This window comes from Lagopus muta, chromosome 16 (genome assembly GCF_023343835.1).
Source record: "Lagopus muta isolate bLagMut1 chromosome 16, bLagMut1 primary, whole genome shotgun sequence".
NCBI lineage: Eukaryota > Metazoa > Chordata > Aves > Galliformes > Phasianidae > Lagopus > Lagopus muta.
In genome coordinates this window covers 3245254-3262375 of record NC_064448.1, presented here as the reverse complement: position 1 = coordinate 3262375, position 17122 = coordinate 3245254, and the positions used below count along the sequence as shown (strand labels likewise).

Here is a 17122-nt window from a genome sequence, read left to right as displayed (position 1 = left end):
GCAGACAACAACAGGCGGAGGCAGCACTGCTTGCTCCATCACAGCCCTGCAGCCGGGGAGCAGTGCCACGCCAGTGCAGAGCATGCTGACCCGGCTAGCACCAGGTAAACACACAGGGAGCTCCAAGCACTGCCTTTGCCCACAACCACGTCAGAAGGACTGCACACCAGAACTGCTCCCGAGATGAGCCTTTATGATCAGCAGAAAACACGGAGTTGACCATCAGCTACAAAGGATGCAACAAGGCAGGAAAGCCTCCCTTCCCCCAGCTCGCTGCCAGAGCGATGCATACCCAGCAGCACTCTGCTCCTCACCCCATGTGGCAGAGCATCACCCACCGCACCAGCACTGCACCTGCTGTGCCCATGGCTGCAGCTCCACTGCATGGGCAGACACTGCTGTGCCACCCTTGGAAAGCAGAGCTGCCAGGCACAGGGAAGGAGCTCTCTGCAGCCTGGGCATTCTTTGTCTCTCCACAGCCCAGAGGACATGAGACAGCAGCAGCTTCAGCAAGAGGCAGCCAGTCAACAAGCTCAGCTCAGCCCCAGCCCCTGGGGCTTTATTAACTTTGGCAACACATAGCTGCCACACAGGGAAGGTGGAGAGAAGAGCATTGGAAGGTGCACCAAGAGGTGGCTGCATATGGATGCAAAGCTCAGACACAGCTCACAGTGCTGCTCCTGGCAGGCAGATCTGCAGCCCCTGGATACAGCTCAGGACAGCAGAGACAAAGGCTCCTGCAGGGCTCCCAGTGCACAGCCAGACATGCAGCAGCACTGCAGCAGCAGTAGAGCACGGCTGGAGGTCCTCTCCAAACAACGGGCAAAGCTCCAGCAACATGCAGAGCTCTCCGCTCTCTGCCCAAACGTGCCCTTACCCAAGAGCTGGGTGGGACAGCTCTGCCATCTCTTGCATGCAGAAATGACAACAGAGAACGGGAGCCCAGCACGGGGCCCAGCACCACCTACACTCACCAGCTGCTTCAGTCACAAGGGAATAGCTGAGGCCACGTGCAAGCAGGAGCACAGCAGCTCTGGGGACCACACTTGTGCCAGCTCAGAGCAAGGCAGCATCCCTGAGCACAAGCAGGCAGCATGCTGGTCCAGCCAGACTTCTCTGGGAGATGGAGCAGCAAAAAGTCTGCAGTTATTTACCAGCAAATTCTTGCCTCATACTGCCTGCAGCTCTGCACATGCCAAGTAACCACAGCTCCTCCTGTTACACAGGATACAAAGCCCCTTAACACTGCCCTTCCTGGGACACAGAACCAGCTAGCACTGCTGTCTGGAATATGGAAGCAACACAAGTGCGGTAAGCTTGCTGCAAAGCTTTAAGAAGGTTCATAATCTCCAGGCCTAGGGCTAAGATATGAACTCAGGCTCTCTGGAGCTCACTTTCTCTACTGGATATTGTAAGACAAAATGAGGCAAATAGTGTTTGGGTTGGTTTTTTTTTTCTTTTTTTTTTTTTTCTTTTTTATGAATTTCTCAAAATCCAGAGAAGAGGGAGGAGGCAGCCTCACCATGTATGAGATATTGCCAACTCCAGAGCAGGCCAGAAGGCAAGAACCTCCCATATACCAGCATCTCGCACACTGCCTCTAACAATCCACCTCAGTGCCACACCAACCATAACAAATGTGCCAGGCCCAAGCACCCACCGACATGCCGACATCTTCCTATGGTTCCTTCCAGGATTCCAAGAAGCATTTTAAGAGCATCTCTGTGGGCTGGACAACAGCACAGCCAGGGCACCCATCAGCTTCAGCCCTATGTGGAGCGAGCGCTCTGCACGCTGAGCACAACGGCGACCACCATTCCCTCCATACCACTACAGCACCAATGCCACAACGAGCAAGTGTCTTTGGCTGGAATATATTACTGGCAGTGCAAAGTCCATGAGGAGCATCATCACAGATACGAGCAAAGGTGGGGGATGCCAAACCACGCTGAGAGTGGCCATGGTCATAATCACTGTACTGCAAGTCCCCATTCCACATCAGATCCCATTCAAGGTCCATTTAAGCATTCCGGTGAAACAAAGCTGGAGATTATATACCTGAATGATGTGGTGTCACAGAAAGCAACCACAGGCTAGAGAGGCTGCTAGAACTGCAAGCTCAGGAATGCCCCATAGCATCCTTCCGCTGGAATACATTCATGCATGAGGCACACTCTAATCTGGTGCCCCTTCCAGAATCTCAATGCATTTTACCAATCAAGTAATAGAGAAAAGGTTGGAGATATTGATCTGGGTGGCACACAGCATAAATGTGCGTAAAAATGCCGGAGATAAGTGGCCAAGGGATTCAAAACCATAGGAGCCTTTTCACTTACGCAGTGAAAGGCCTTTGTAAAGCAGATGAACTGATCCCAAAGGCAGGACTGTGCAAAGCAACGCTGGATGACAAGAAGCCTTTCTGCACATCTTCTGCCCCAAGCCTCTGCTTTTCTTTTCTTCTCAGGTGAATCTGCACACACACAGTTCAGGTAAAGCTGTTTTTCCAAAGGAGGTTCTACTTCAACAATGCTTGGGACCGGGTGACTAAGCATCCATTTTCTCCCTCCTTTTTAAGTTCAGTTTAATTATTGTCCCCTTTGATGCTGCCTTGAGAAATTCCAATAAAAGAGTGCAGCAACTGTCAGAGCAGGAGCTATTCACAACCTCTTGGCTTCTCATGCTCAGCCACTTTCTGCTATCAGACACACTGGGAGGAACAGTTATTTCTTAAAGCACTCACACAAGCAGTGTTTGGAAGGACGTACTTTCAAAGTTCTGGATTTATTTTTTCTATTTTTCTTTTCCTCCAAATCATCTTTGGTCCAAGTTTCAAAGAAATTTTAATTGCAAAGAAAATCTCAAAGTCCGCCTTAGGGAAGAGAGTTTTACAGCCATAACGGTTTCGCTCTGCAGCAATTCTTTTCCAAAACGGAATTTTCATGCCTTGTCTACGTGAATACAATACTTTTAATTTGCCTTTAAAAACAAACTCAGAGGAGGTGAAAGCAAAGGCAGCATCCCGCAGCCCTGACTACATACACAATCTCTGCCCACGTCTGAGAGGAACCGACTCCAAGCCAGGGGGAGAGGAAAGCATGGAGAGAGGCTCTGTGCCTGCAGCACAGCTGGCTGCACTGTGCCCCCCCCAGCGCCCTGCAGGCGAGCAGTCAGCAGCAGCACTGCCCAGCTGGGCAAACAAGGCACCTCCTGCACAAACTGCTGTCCCAGCTGAGCACAGACATCCCTGCACTGACTGCCAAGGGTCGGACAGGAGAAACCACGGCTCCAGTGAGGATTGCTGTGCGTATCCAGACTTGTTCTCCCTGTTCAGCACAGCTCCTGCAAGCGCCTGCGCTGTTGGACACAGCTGATAGCCCCTGGTTGCTCCTTCCTGTGGATCTGACCAATTGCCTGAAGTGCTAACAAAAAAGCAGAACGAGGCACTGGTGCACTCAGGGCAGGGCATGGCTAGTCTTCCCCTCACATAGGCAAACCATCCCTAGGACCCACCAACTGCTTTGGCAGAGGGAGAATCACAGAACCATTAAGGTTAGAAAAGACCTCTAAGGCCGCCAAGTCCAACCATCCACCTACCACCAGTGCTGTCCACTATCCATATCCCTCAGTCTCACATCCACCTTTTCCTTAAATACCCCAGGGATGGTGATCCCACTGCTCCCTGGGCAGCCCGTCCAATGCATCACTGCTCTTTTGAGAAGAAACTCTTCCTGACATCCAACCCTCACCTCCCCTGGCACAACTTGAGGCTGTTCCCTCTTCTCCCATTGCAGGTCCCCAAAGGCTGAGGAGCAGAAGAATCAGCTCTCAGCAGCAGATGGGAGGCAAACACAATGAAAGAAAAAACCCGAAAAAGACACATCCCATTGCCACAAGTCCAAATCTGACAAAGATCTGACAAATCTGACAAAGAAAGGGAAAAAAAACAAGCAGTGAATTCAATCATGACTTGCCAGAAAGTGCCAAGGGGGCCCACGTAGGTAGCAAAATCCATAAAGGAGAGGAGATTATCCCAATCAGGAACTTCTGAAGGGTTGGACTGAGCCAAGGGACCGGCCAAACTGCGACTGAAAGGCGGTGTCAAATTGGCCTTAACGCAGAGGTGAAGCCGAGAGAGTACATGAAGGAGATGCTTGTCTGTAGATGGGAAGGCAAACAGGGTGACATTGCTGTTCCTACCTGTAGCACTGGGCATTAACCCAGCACCTCCCTGCCCACTGCCCCTCCATGCCCTGCAAACCAGCAGAGAGAAGAAAGGAACAGCCCCAGCACTGGGCTGCCCAGTGCAGGGTGAGAGGAATCAAGGCTGACAGCCCTGACAAGTGGGCACCTGGATAGGAATTAAAGGACAGATTAAAATAAAAGACACAAAACGGAATTCTTAGACTTTGACAAATGTGGAGGGAATTGGGTACTTTTAATCAAATGTTTGGCAGATGTGTGAATTATTTATCACTCAATATCGTGTGGTTAAACAGAAGATGTTCACAGCTTTCTTACCTGCGACTCCCTACCTCCCCTGCAAGTTGCCCAAATTCCTACAGAAACGACACGTGGGCATTACTGAGCCAGAAGGACTCCTTCTGTTTATTGCCCAGGGTTCAAGGGCAGATTTAGTCCTCAGGTTAAATAAATGCTATGGCAGAAACACGACATCCTTGGGAAGGTCTTGCTGCTGCCAACTCTTCTTTCCCATGCATTTTTTTCTTTTTTTCCCCACAATAAGGGCAGTGAGGCCGTGGCACAGAGATGAGTTGGGTCTCCCATCCCTGCAGGCACTCACGTCAGGCTGGGGGGCTCTGAGCACTGAAGGAGCTGCAGGTGTCCCTGCGCACTGCCTGGGGATAGATTACACGGCCTTTTAGGGTCCATTCCAACTCAAACCATTCCATGATTCTCTTCGATGCTCTTAGCAATTTTGTCCCTGGAAACCTCTCTGTCCTATGGTAGGATGCACGTCACCTCCTTCCAGCACACACGGCACCAGCAGGGAAGTCTCCCCTCAATCCAAAACGGTGCCGTTTCGAGATGGTGAGTCCAAAGGCAGCACAGGGTCACACGGATTGAAGCCAGGAGGACATAAGGGAGAAAAAGAGAGCAGCGAAAAGCAGGACAAGACTTGGGGGAGTTGCACCACAGGGCTCACACCCGCAGCTTTGACAGTGCTTTCCGCCCATGTAATAGGATGATCAGCTGCACGCAGCCCAGATCAGAAGCAGGCACTGACTTTGTTGCTGGCACCTCAGGCCGAAAGCAGCCTGTGAAGATGCAAGTGACTTCCTCAGGACAAGCTCTGCAGCAGTAAACAGCTGTCAGGAAGATGGAAGAATGAGAGTAATTAGTCTCTTTAACGCCAATTTCAGCCTGATCTTTCACACTTAAGAAAACTGTTCCAATGCTTTTCTTATTTTCAGAGGAGCTCATTAAATAAGAATTAGAAGCAAGATAGTATAACAGATAAGAACATTATTTCTGCAACAATAAACCTGCCAAAATCCACTGCTTTGCAGCTGCTCAGCCTCCCAGGCTGCCCCTGGAATGTCCAGACTGGTGCCACCACATTCACATTGCAACCTGCGCTGTACCACCTCAGGACAGGGTATGTTGGTATGGGGAAGGGGCTTGGACCAAACCTTTCTGTTCTCCAGAAACCACTGAGCAACCACAGAAGGGAAAGGAATCTCAGCACCGCACCAGTCTGGGACCTGGAGGTGAACATCGTGCAGCCTCACTCCTCAAAGGGGAAGAAAATATGTTTTGTTACGATGCGGCATTGCTCAGAACAATCCAGAATTGGCAGGAATCCCTGGTGGCTGAGTCACCTCCTTGGGAAGAACTTGTCAGCCATCAGGACTGCAGAAGTCTACCTGAAAGCTGGCTTCTCCAGAAAGAGCACAGCAAGGTTGAGCTACCACCGCACCTCTCATCTCCACCCTGCAGGCACGCAGCTGAAGGCAGAGGTGCCCCAGAAATGCTGCTGTCCATGTAAAAGCCAAGCAACGAGCAGAAAGGGCAGAAAGCCCTTTCTTTGGACGGGACAGGTCCCTCAGATATGGGGCTGAGTCAGGGAAGCAACACAGCCCTACCACAGACCAAAAAAAAAATTCATACTAACGCAAAATCAGAAGCTTTTGGCATCTTGTCTGACAGAATCAAATTTTTATATCCTTCCATGCCCAATAAATTCTGTTCACAAAGAACAAGAAGAAAAAAAGAAGTAGTAAAAGCCTTAATAAATGCTGGAAGAGCAGGGAGCTCACACCGACTCCCAGCTCAGCGTAGCTCCTGGATAATCTAGGCAATAGTTTATTTTTCTCTCCAGTATCATTTTCCCAGCTTGATCTCTACTGTCGCAGTATGATGGTTTCACCCCATTAGCCTTGCTTAAAAAAGTGATCCCAGGACTGTGAGTGTTATTGCCCACATAAATCAGGAGGCTTTGAATACGGAGCACCTTTAAATAAACAGCTGATGGAAGTGAAGTTCCGGGATCATTATTAATAGCTTTTCATTTCTGTGTCCGCTGTGCTGTGACATTCTTTCCCAGCAGAAAGCCTCCGCTTCCTATCCCCAGTACATCTGATCCCATGAGTCCTCCAGTCGGAATGAATGACTGTACCTTTGTGTTAATTGCACAGCCCATTCCACAAACTGAATACTAATATTAACTAGCAATAGGAGGAGGCTTTGCGGAGCGGGAGCAAGAGGATGGTTTGAAGGCAGGTACACCAGCCCCACTGCCTTCCCGTGCATGCACAAAGGGAGAAGTGCTCGCCTTCACCTCCCCATAAGCAAAGGCAGATACTACACACAGGCAATCCCCACAACAGGTCACAAGAGCCCACTCCATTCCCAGACCACCTGCCCAGGGAGCATGCCTTGTGCAGGTGGACAGATAAAGCTTTCCCCTGCCCTGCCACGCTTCTCATATGCTCCCCCAGACAGAGCGATGCCCATCACTGCACTCCTTGCATTCAGCTCGTGGCCAAGACCAAGGGTACACAGAACCAACGGGAGGCAGCCATCCAGAACAGCCCTGCTGATACTTATATGTGCTTCTCAAAAGCTTCACCTGGCCAGATTCAGTATTTTTCACTAGCATGCCTTGTTCAGGAGGGGAACGCTCTCCCCCCTCCACCTCTGGCAATGAGGAATTGTTCTGACAGCTGCAGGCAGGTGCACAGCAGCCCAGAGCAGATGGGAGCTCCAATTGCCATGGGCAGATCTAATGTCAGCAACTGGAGGAAGGCAAATCACCACCGTGCCCTGCTCCTGGGCTGCTGAGCCCAGGATGAGACCTCACCAAGAGGGACCTCGGCCACCTGTTCTGGGAGCAGAATTTCTCCTAGAGAAAGCGGAGGGTAAGCAAATCTGCCAAGGCGACCTGCAGCTTCAGCAACCTTTGCAGACAACCATAAACCCCAGGGCCAGGTGAGGGATCTTGGTTTTACTGCCTATTGCTTGCTCTTCCCCAGATCCAGGTGTCAGCAAAGAGGTTCAGGACACGAGAACTGACACAGGCACAGCAAAAGGCTCCTCTGTCAGAGCCAGAATGGAAGGAAGCACCTGAAAACTGTGAAGCGCAGCTGAACAAAGCTGGAAGAGACCACTGCAGACAGAATACACATTTCTCAGATGGCTGAAAGAGTGTAAAACTGTTTTCTGACTTCAGAATCCTTTCCTAGTTCAAACCTGAATCATTGACACATCACGATGACTGCCACGGCAGAGCCACATCTCCCTGACAAATCAAAAAGAATACCTTGGCTTGCTGGATATGATTTGGCAAGCTGGAGACAGAACCCACCTTCTCTCCACGAGGAACTCTGACCACTTTGTCAGGTGAAAAAATAAACTGGATTCCTCCTCCCCTATCTCCAGTGCTGTTCTTGCAGGCTGTGGCCCAGCACCCAGCAGTCATACAGGGCTGCCAGCACAGCAGGGGCATTGCGAGCACAGCATGTCACTGGGAGCTCTGCTTTTCTCCTTCAGCATCCCACTGAAGTTCATCAGCTCTCTGCAGAGGCCCCACGTGCAAAGTGCAGTTGGAAAGCAGAACGTTTCTGAAAGCCCAGCACATTTGAATGGCATCCACAGGTAGCTTCAGTTCCGTGTTACTACCAATCCAATGTCACGCTGAGTATGGGACAGACTGGGAGCTCTGGGAACAAGCAACTGGGCTCAATACGAGTAATGAAAGGAGATGAATTGACCCATCCATCGATCAGGCCTAAGAGTTCAGGGCTTTGGCGCTGAACTCCAGCAAACAGGAGACACATTTTCCCTTCCTGCATCCCAGGATGGACACAGGACACACGCAGGGCTTTGCACAGGTTGCATGTCACTACTGAGCCCTTTGCCTCCGCCAGTCCTGGCAACAGGGAGACTGTGGGAGTCTGCTCTCTCCAACACACGAGCTTTGAAGGGTCTATCCTGATGTATCTGCACAAAGCAGGGACCTTGAGGCCTTGCATGTACGTTCTAATGTTATTATTATCAAAAGAAATGAAGAGGGACATGGTGAGGTGAAAGGCAACAAAGCAGCCCAGGCAACAAAGGGAGACAGAGAGAGAGATTACAGTAGCAACGGGGAAGACAGAAAAGCAAATGGACAAAGTGCATGTGAAAGAATAGAGCCAAGGAGAGATATGCATACACGTGAGCAAGCAGGATCGTGTTGGAACACGTGAGCGTAACGCACACAGGAGGGGGCACGGAATCCCACACAGGCAGGTGCAGTCCTGCACAGCCCTGAGCCCCTCAGACCCTCTGTGGGTTTGCAGCACTGCCCCTTGCACACATAGAATGCTGTGACCCACTTCACTGCATCCAGCGCAGACCCTCACAGCCATCCCATGGCAGTGACAATCCTCACAACCAAGCCAAAGCTGAACCCCCTCCCCCCAGAGCTCCATGCTGGAAATGAGGAGAACTGGCAGCACACAGACACTTCCCATTGCCCACATGCAAACACAGCTCTCCCCAGCTTTGTCATCTTCACACACTGCATCTTCGCTTCCTGCTGTCTTTATCATTGCATCGCGGACCTTTGCTCCTTCTCCCCTTATTCCCTGGGCTGCTTCACTCCCCCCTCCTTCTCCTCAGTTCTCTAGCTTTTTTTCATGATGATCATGTCAGAATTCATGCACAAAGCCCAGAGTCCCTCGTGCGTGCCTAAACAGGGGCAGGGACACCCAGAGCCCAGCATCCCAGTGCCAAAGGAATCCCCACATGCTCCCTCAGCCCTTCACCAGCAGGACAGTGCAAGAAGCAGAAAAGTCCTTGACTCGGCATAAGCATCAATCTGCAACAACTGAAAACATCAGTGTTATCGACATCATTTTCATCAAAAATCCAAAGCGCAGCATTAGAGAAGACTCTACAAAGAGAATTAACTCTCTCCCAGCCAAAAGTGTGATATGCCCCGCTCCAGCCGTGCACGCCTCCTTCACCTACAGGGAATCTGCAAACCCCCATCAATCCTAACACTGAGGAAGGTGAACACTGAGCTCTGTAAACGTGGCTAAAGCCAACCAGGAGCAATACCACACAGGCAGATGTGTTTCTTTGCTTCCTACCCTCCATATAATCACCTTCCCAGGTTGCTGGGTTAGCAGCAGCCTCAGCAGAGTTTGGGAACACAAAGCAGAGCAGCGTGCAGTCAAAAAGCCCTTCTCCCCCACGGTGCACATGGAGCTGCATTCACCTCCTGCCCAAAACCTATCACGGCCTCATGGTGAATTGACACCAAAACTCACACCTGAATACATAATGTGATTCAAAACCAGAATAACAAGCCCCAGCTGCCTTGAGCAGTGCTGAGAGTGGACCTTCAAGAAGCTCAGGATGAACCAGGCACTGGGTCTGTCCAGGCCACAGCCCATGGCAGGTACACCAAATGCTCAGGAGACAGCTGCCGGTCTTGGTGCACAGACAGACCTCACACACACAAAACCAGCTCACCCACCAGATACAAAAGGAGAAAGAAAAGCTGGCATTACTATTTCTAAACATACTTGGGAGGCACCAGATAGCACGGCGATGGAGCAGATAGGAAAAAAATAAAGATAGAGATGAGTCTCAGTGCCATCCTTTGAGTGCTCACAAGGGAAATGCACGTGCTGCCTTATGGCAGCCAGGACCAGGCAGCATGCTCCCAGCCTTCAGACCAGCTCAGCTGTGCTTCAAAGCAAGGGCCTTCCAGCCTGCTGCTTCACAACCCCTCCCTCTCATTGCTATTTTGCAGCAGGCAGCTTTTCACAACCAGGACAGCGCTTGGCAGGAGCAATACAGACCCAGCTGCAGATTTTCTGGTTCTTGGACAGCAAAGGGCTCAGAAAAGGCCTTCCCAGCAGCGTCAAGCTGGACTGAAGTCTGTACCCAGGAACCAAAGAGGGACATTCAGCAGACTGAGAGCAGTCACAGGTCAGATACTGTCTGTCCAGCTCAACCACAGCAATAAACCGAGGCTAATTTGCAACAGCTGAGGTAGCTCACTGCCCTGCTCCGAGGCTTGTTTTTTGGCACTCAGTTTCTCCCTGTCTTATCAAAACAGATATGTGATTGGCAGCATAACAGGCAGTCCCAGACAAGCTTCTGCCATCAAACTCACAGAGCACAGGCAGAGTGTCCCACTGTCCTAACCAGGTTAACAAGGGCCCCCTGACAAAAGGCACCAAGCATCTTCCCACAGCGCAGGCACTCCAAAGAGGCACGCAGTAAGAAGTGTTTAGGAGTCCCAAAACACATGGCAGCATCACCACTGGCCGCACGCACAGCCAGAGTGGAGGAAGACAAATCAATCCTTTTCCCAGTCCATTAACCAGAAAGCAGCACAGTGAGAAGCCACCACAGTGCTTGCACAGTCCTTCGAGCCTCTCAGTGCTGTGAGCTCGTGTCTGTCACCAAGCAGCCCAGAACCACCAGCTCATCCAGATGGGGTCACCTCCCAGAGCAGCACCAACAGTCCATCTGTAACTCACAGAAGTGTACGGGCAGCCAGGTGTAGCCTAACCCAGTGCTTCCAAACACAAATCCTCCATTGCATAAAAACGCCAACAACTTTTCCAAAGCCTGTAAATACTCACCTGTGGTTGCTTCTCCACCCAGGGATAGCTTGTAATTCATACCTCCATTGCGTGGCAGTACCAAGGAAGGAAGCAGCACCAGCTGCCAGCACAGCACGCAGGACAAGGCAGGTCTCACAGTGTCAGACTCCACAGCCCTGACCCACGAGCTCCTGCCTGCCCCACTGCCCCAGCTAAGCCATCACCAAGCCCTGGGTGAGGGTCAGCAGCAGCCACTGCAGTCCCGTTTGCTGGATGCTTTGCCTACAGCACCTACACCAGCTGCAGCTGCTCAGAGCTCTCTGTGCCCAGCACAGCTGCCCAAAGCCCAGTCAGATCAAACCCACCTGAGGCTTTGCCTGATCCAAACTCAGGCAGCAACACAGAGACATTTGGGAAGGGTGTGGTCGCTTCTCAGCCTCCGGCAAGCCTACCTCAGCCATTGCCCACTAGAGGATCCTGCTTCTAATCTCATCTCTCAGAGCACCTTTCAAATTAATTCGTTAATTGGCGTGTCAGGCTGCGCATAGAAACGGAGGATGCATGGCTCCCTCTGCCGGCACGCGGCCCGAGGAGCCCCACGCCCTCTCCTCCCCAAAAACAGTGGGACCCCAATGCTGCTCTGCCCGCAGCACCTCGGGGGGCGCAGCCCGAGTCCCACCCAGGGAAGGCTTCCCGAGCAAACACCCTGCCCCTGGGCACGCTGCTGCAGCTCTGCGGGGGAGAAGAGCACATCCTTGGGGAACTGGCCAGGGGGGCATTGGAAATGGGTGCTCAGCTGACTTTTACAAGTTTGAGCTGGGGCATCGCTTCCTAAGGGCTGTGCTGATGCTCGTCTGCTATCCAAAGGCTCTGCCGTATTGCCACCGGCCAAGCTCTGAGCTCTGCAACCCCCAGCTCCTCAAGGAACTGCTCTCTTCATGTCCTTCACCTTCCAGACTCAGCAGCAGGGGAAGGCAGCTGCCCCCCACACACAGCACAGCTTCTGGCAGCCCCACTGGCCATGGCTGTGACGGCAGGCAGGAGAGTATTTCTGTACTGTTCAGAAACAGAACAGTGAAAATCCAGAAGAGTCCACGGCCAGGGGTAACACCAGAGTGGGGTCTCTGGTGATGAGGGGTGGCAGTGTCCCATCTCTGATTTCTCACACATGGCCATCTCAAACTGCATCTCTCTTGAAAGGACGCTGAGAGGAGGTGCTCAGAGTTTATGAGCCACTGTTAGCAGCAAGGATTACCAGAGAAACAGCATTCTGAGGATTGCAAATTCCAGGAAGCAGCGGCAGTAGGAGCAGAGGGAGATAATCCCAGTGTGACAGAGAGGGAAGGAAGCGGGACCAGGAAAGGGAGCGCAGCATCCTCAGGCGCATAAAGAACTCGCTGTGCTGCTCCCAATGAGCCACAGCCCCCCACAGCTCACCCTATATCAGTCACAGTCTACCAGACCACACCTTTCCCCATTCCTGCACACAGTGCTGTGTCTCTGTGCCCCTACTTGAGCATGGGCTTCTGCCAAAAGAAATACAGTGCTTTTGAGGCTCTATTTATTGCCCAGGATGTTTCTATGGAGACTCCCATCATTGGCTGCAAAAGGCTTCTGGCCATCAGCATCTTCAGGTGGGTTGAGGGCTTCAAGCTGCAAATCACCAGCGTTTCTTATTGCCATCAGCCACAGTTAATTAGGAAAAAAATTAGCAAAATCGACTTGAAGTGGTGATGGTGAGTAAAGCAATGTAAAAAGGAGTGGTCCTGCAGCCTTTTTCCCTCATTGTCCTCTGAAGTACTGTAGCATGGCAGAGCAGGAAAGGGGTAGAGGCATCTGCAAAAGGGGACTGAACAGAGTTCTGCTGTGATGATTCCCTGTGTGGGAAGGCTTTTCCATTCAGCAAGGCTCACACAGCTGTACCCTTGCAGCAAAGGGATGCTTACCCTGTACAATAGCTGGCCCTGGCACGCTGCTTCCCAAAGGAAGGCCAGGATGTTCTCAGCTCTGCTCAGTGAGCACCTGACCAAATGCTGCAGCCGCAGACTTGTGACTGTTGCAGACAAACACCAGGCCCAGCATCACCTCCATCGTACCCACAGCTTCCCTCCATTGTCAGCCACTCAGTGCCAAAATCAGCACAGGACAGAGGTGAGGCAATTCTCTGCACAGCAGACCCTGCACACAACAGTGTTAATAGGCACCAGTCCTGCAGCGTGTGAACCAAAGCACGGGGAAGCACCTTGATTTTCAGCACAGCTCTCAGGGCAGCAGGGAATGATCCAGCCAGAACCTCACCCTTGGGCTGCAGGTGGATGGGCTGGCTGCTTTCTGCGCAGCCTCAACCTCTGTGTCCTTCATGTTTTGTTCAAAGAGGTCCTTTGGGATCTTACAGCTTCCATAGAAAAAGAAGGACCCCACACCCCTTGCAGGCATGCCAGCCAACCTCGAGGGTTGGGAAAGGCAGCAAGTGCTGAAAAAGACATCTGCTTTTGCTATGCAGACATTGCACCACAGAACCAGCAGCACAGCCTCAACCAACAGTGCTTCCCCAACAGCACGGCACAAAACTGTCTACTCTCAATCAAAGCATAGAATAAACACAAAATAAAACTTGAAAAAAAAAAAAAAAAGAAACAGAAGAGAAAGAGATATAGGGCTAACATAAGGTAAAGTGTTATGGAGTCATAGGATGGTTTGAGTTGGAAGGGACACTTAAAGGCCATCCGGCCCAATGCCCTGCAGTGCGCAGGGACACCCGCAGCTCCATCAGTGCTCACAGCCCCCCAGCCTGACCCGAGTGCCTGCAGGGATGGGGCACCCACCTCATCTCTGTGCCACGGCCTCACCGCCCTTACTGTAAAACCTTCTTCCTTTAATTCAAACCAAATCTCCCCTCTTTCAGTTTGAAACCGTTTCCCTTGTCCCATCACACAGACCCTGCTCAAGATCCCATCCCCTCTCCCTTACAGCCCCTTCAGACACTGACAGACCACTCTCAGCTCTCCCCACAGCTCTCTTCCTCCCTTCTGGGCTGCACAGCCCCAGCTCTCCCCTTCTGTCATCACAAGAGATCAAGCTGAAAATAACTGGGGTGTGCTGTGTTCCCTTTACAAGCTTTGCAAATAATGGAATGTCAGCAATGAATGCAAAAAGAACTGGGGGAAGGGTCTCTGCAGTGGCTACTGGTGGGGTCAGAGCAACTCCCACTGTCCCTCCACAGTCCTCTGAAGTGGAAACCAATGCTCAAACTGGATGTGGCTGCAGGCACAGATGTCCCGTGGGCACCCAACTACAGATCCGTAGCCCTAAAATGAGCTCCCCATGCCTTTGGTCTGCAGGAGAGCAGGGAAAGCTGACGGGCAGCATTTTGCTGGCCAAACCCAATTTCTACATGCAATCCATCAAAAATCAGATCCTTCCAAACGGGCCATGCCTTGGGACATGTGGACCAATCCACAGAGAAGTGTCACTCCTTGTAAACTCAAACACAGTTGCATAACAGCGTGGTTGAAAGATCTCCACGCAAACCCATGCATGGTTGTGTTCCTATGTACAAATGCAGTTCGGTGAGCTGACAGCAAAAGAAAACAACTATTGCCACTCTACTTCTTCTTCAACATGCTTTACTTCAGTTTTCAAACACGGGCTCTCAGGATGATTGGTTTCAGTTGCCACTTGTCTGTCCTAGGTATGAAACCACCGTGTCACATCACAGGCAATGCACCAAAAAGCAAAGGACTTATTTTTTTTTAAGGAAAAAAGCTGCTGCTTTTTTTCCTATGAAACAGCACTCACTTTTTTCTTTCACAAGCCCATCAGTTTCAATGTCGTGTCATCACCATTTCATACAGAGACCAAGTTTCACCTGCTCCAGCCCCCACTTAGCTGGAGCAGAGCTGTACGCAGTACTGAGGTCAGTACAGGCTCTGGGCCATCTTATCCCATTTCAGTGGGCTCTCCCCTGTGCAACTCTCAGAGTCCTGTCAACATTTCCAGGGATTTCATCAATAAGCAGCAGAACCACCTTTTGGCCTTGAACACAAATAAACGGAGTATCAGTACAGCAAAACCATTTCAGACTCTTGTTTCCATTTTCCCCTGCTATGCGATACCCAAAGCCAGACAAGCAATTTATTTCCAGCGTTTGAAAACTGATGTGCCAGGATCACAATCTCCAACCCTGATAAGTGTTTGCTGCACATACTCCTTAACCGGTGCTCATGAGAAAGGTGGAGAGCATCCACTGGTCTCATAAGGAAAAACAGAGTGCAGCCGGGGCTCTGAGCTGGGCACCAGGTGTGCAGGAGCACGTTCTGCAGGCTTCAGCAGCATCGTAAGTCCTCTGAACAGGTCCCAAAGAAATCGTCATCACCCGGGATTTCCTTACCTGGGATTTCCTTGGTGGCATGAAAGATTACAGGACTGGCTGCTGCTGCAACAGCACAGCACCAAGCCAGCAGCAGACAGGGAGAGGCACATCTCCCTGATTCTCTGGAAGCTCTGGAGAAGCAGAGCTCTGGCGGCGTGTCCTTCTTACCCCTCTCAGGTGCAAAGCTTTCCCTGAAATGCACTGTGCTGTCTTGGGAAGTTATCCCTCAACTCCGTGCCTGCCTCTCCCTGCTGCTACCTGCACCATCACGCCTGTCACTGTTCTTGCTCATGTATAAAATGAGGTTAGGAGAAAAGGCAGCGCGGATCTCCCCATACAGAACAACCGAATGTTACGACGATCGGAATTCAGACAAAAGAAGAATGGAGGCATCAACCACATCCCTCCTTGCCCTGTTGGCACGGCAAGCAGCAGTGGGAGCCTGGCTGCCACGGGATGAGCTCCCAGGGCACTCAGCACACGGTGCTGGTGTGAGTGCTGTGGCTGTGCACGCAGGAGGGGCAGACGCAGCTGCAGCCCTTGCCCTCAGCAGGGCCCTGCACAGCTATTGGGGAACCACGTTTTCAATTAGGAAAGTGCCAGTTTTAGCACCGTTATTTTTTTTTAGCGTGGTTATTTATAGTTTGTTGTTAGGAGAAAGAAAAAAAAACAAACAAAAAACAACAACCAACAACAACAAACACCACAAACGTGGCTCCACGCAGAGAGATGCTCCCCTGCCTGCTGAAGGGACTTGGGCAGCACTCCTCGGAAAGCTCAGACGCACGTTCACACACGTCCCTAAGCATGCAGCTGGCATGGAGGGCTCCGGTCTCACTAAGAAAAATGAGATCGTTCTTGGGTAGGAAGGAGCCAGAAGATAGCACAGGTTTAAAAAGAGCCGCAGCTCCGTGAGAACCCGAGCCCTTTATTGAAGGATACGCCGAACCACGCAGCTGCCGGAGCCCTGGGTACCACCAGCGATGCCCAACGGCGCATAAATCCAAGTCCTCACCCGCCCTGCGGAGCTGAAGCGCCCAACGCTACGGCCGCGGCGCGTCGAAGGGGCGGCGGGGCGCGGAGCCGCGGCGGTCCCGGGCCGGTTGGGGCAGGGCCGAACCATCACAGCCCCACGGGGAGCGCCCGCCGCAGCCTCTCCGAGCGGCTCCAAAGTTTGCGGCGCGGCGATGGACGGGGAAGTTGGGCTCCCCCCGCGGTGCTCCGCCCGCCCCGCCGCCCGCAGCGCCTCTTACCTGGGGCGGCGACCGCGGCGGTCCCCCCGCGCGGGGCTCCCGGCCTCCCGCGGCATCCTGCGCCGCTCCCCGGCACCGAACGGCTCCCGGCGGCCCCGCGCGGAGCGGAACGCGGCGGCTGCTGGCACCGGGCGGGCACGGCGCGAGGCGGGGCGCGGGCGGCGGGGTGTGTGGCTGGGGATGCATGTGCGGCGAGAGCCGCCTTCCTCCCCCTCGCTTCCTTCGCTCCCTTCCTTCCCTCCTTCCCCGCCAGCCCTGCCCAGCCCAGCCTCTGCTGGAGACTCTGAGAATGCAGCGCGGGGTCCCCGCCCGGGACCGGCCCTGGGGTCCCGCCCCGGGGTCCGGCGCGCACCTCGCTCCGGGTACCGGCTGCGGGGATCTGCCCCACGCCTGCCCTCGGGGCGGCCCGAGCCCGGCCCTACGGATCAGCC

At 52.5% G+C, this 17122-nt stretch overlaps 1 protein-coding gene across 2 annotated transcripts in view; it reads right to left on the bottom strand.

Moving 5' to 3' along the window:
- Positions 1-16804, bottom strand: part of CDH22 (cadherin 22) — a 58707-nt gene extending 41903 nt beyond the window's left edge. Inside the window, exon 1 of one of the 2 annotated variants that reach the window (XM_048962525.1) lies at positions 16692-16804. The gene's annotated coding sequence lies outside the window, so the exon portion shown is untranslated. Of the gene's footprint in view, positions 1-11431; positions 11550-16691 lie in introns of those variants that run through there. The other variant, XM_048962526.1, reaches the window with a different exon arrangement.
- Between the last annotated feature and the right edge of the window lie 318 nt (positions 16805-17122).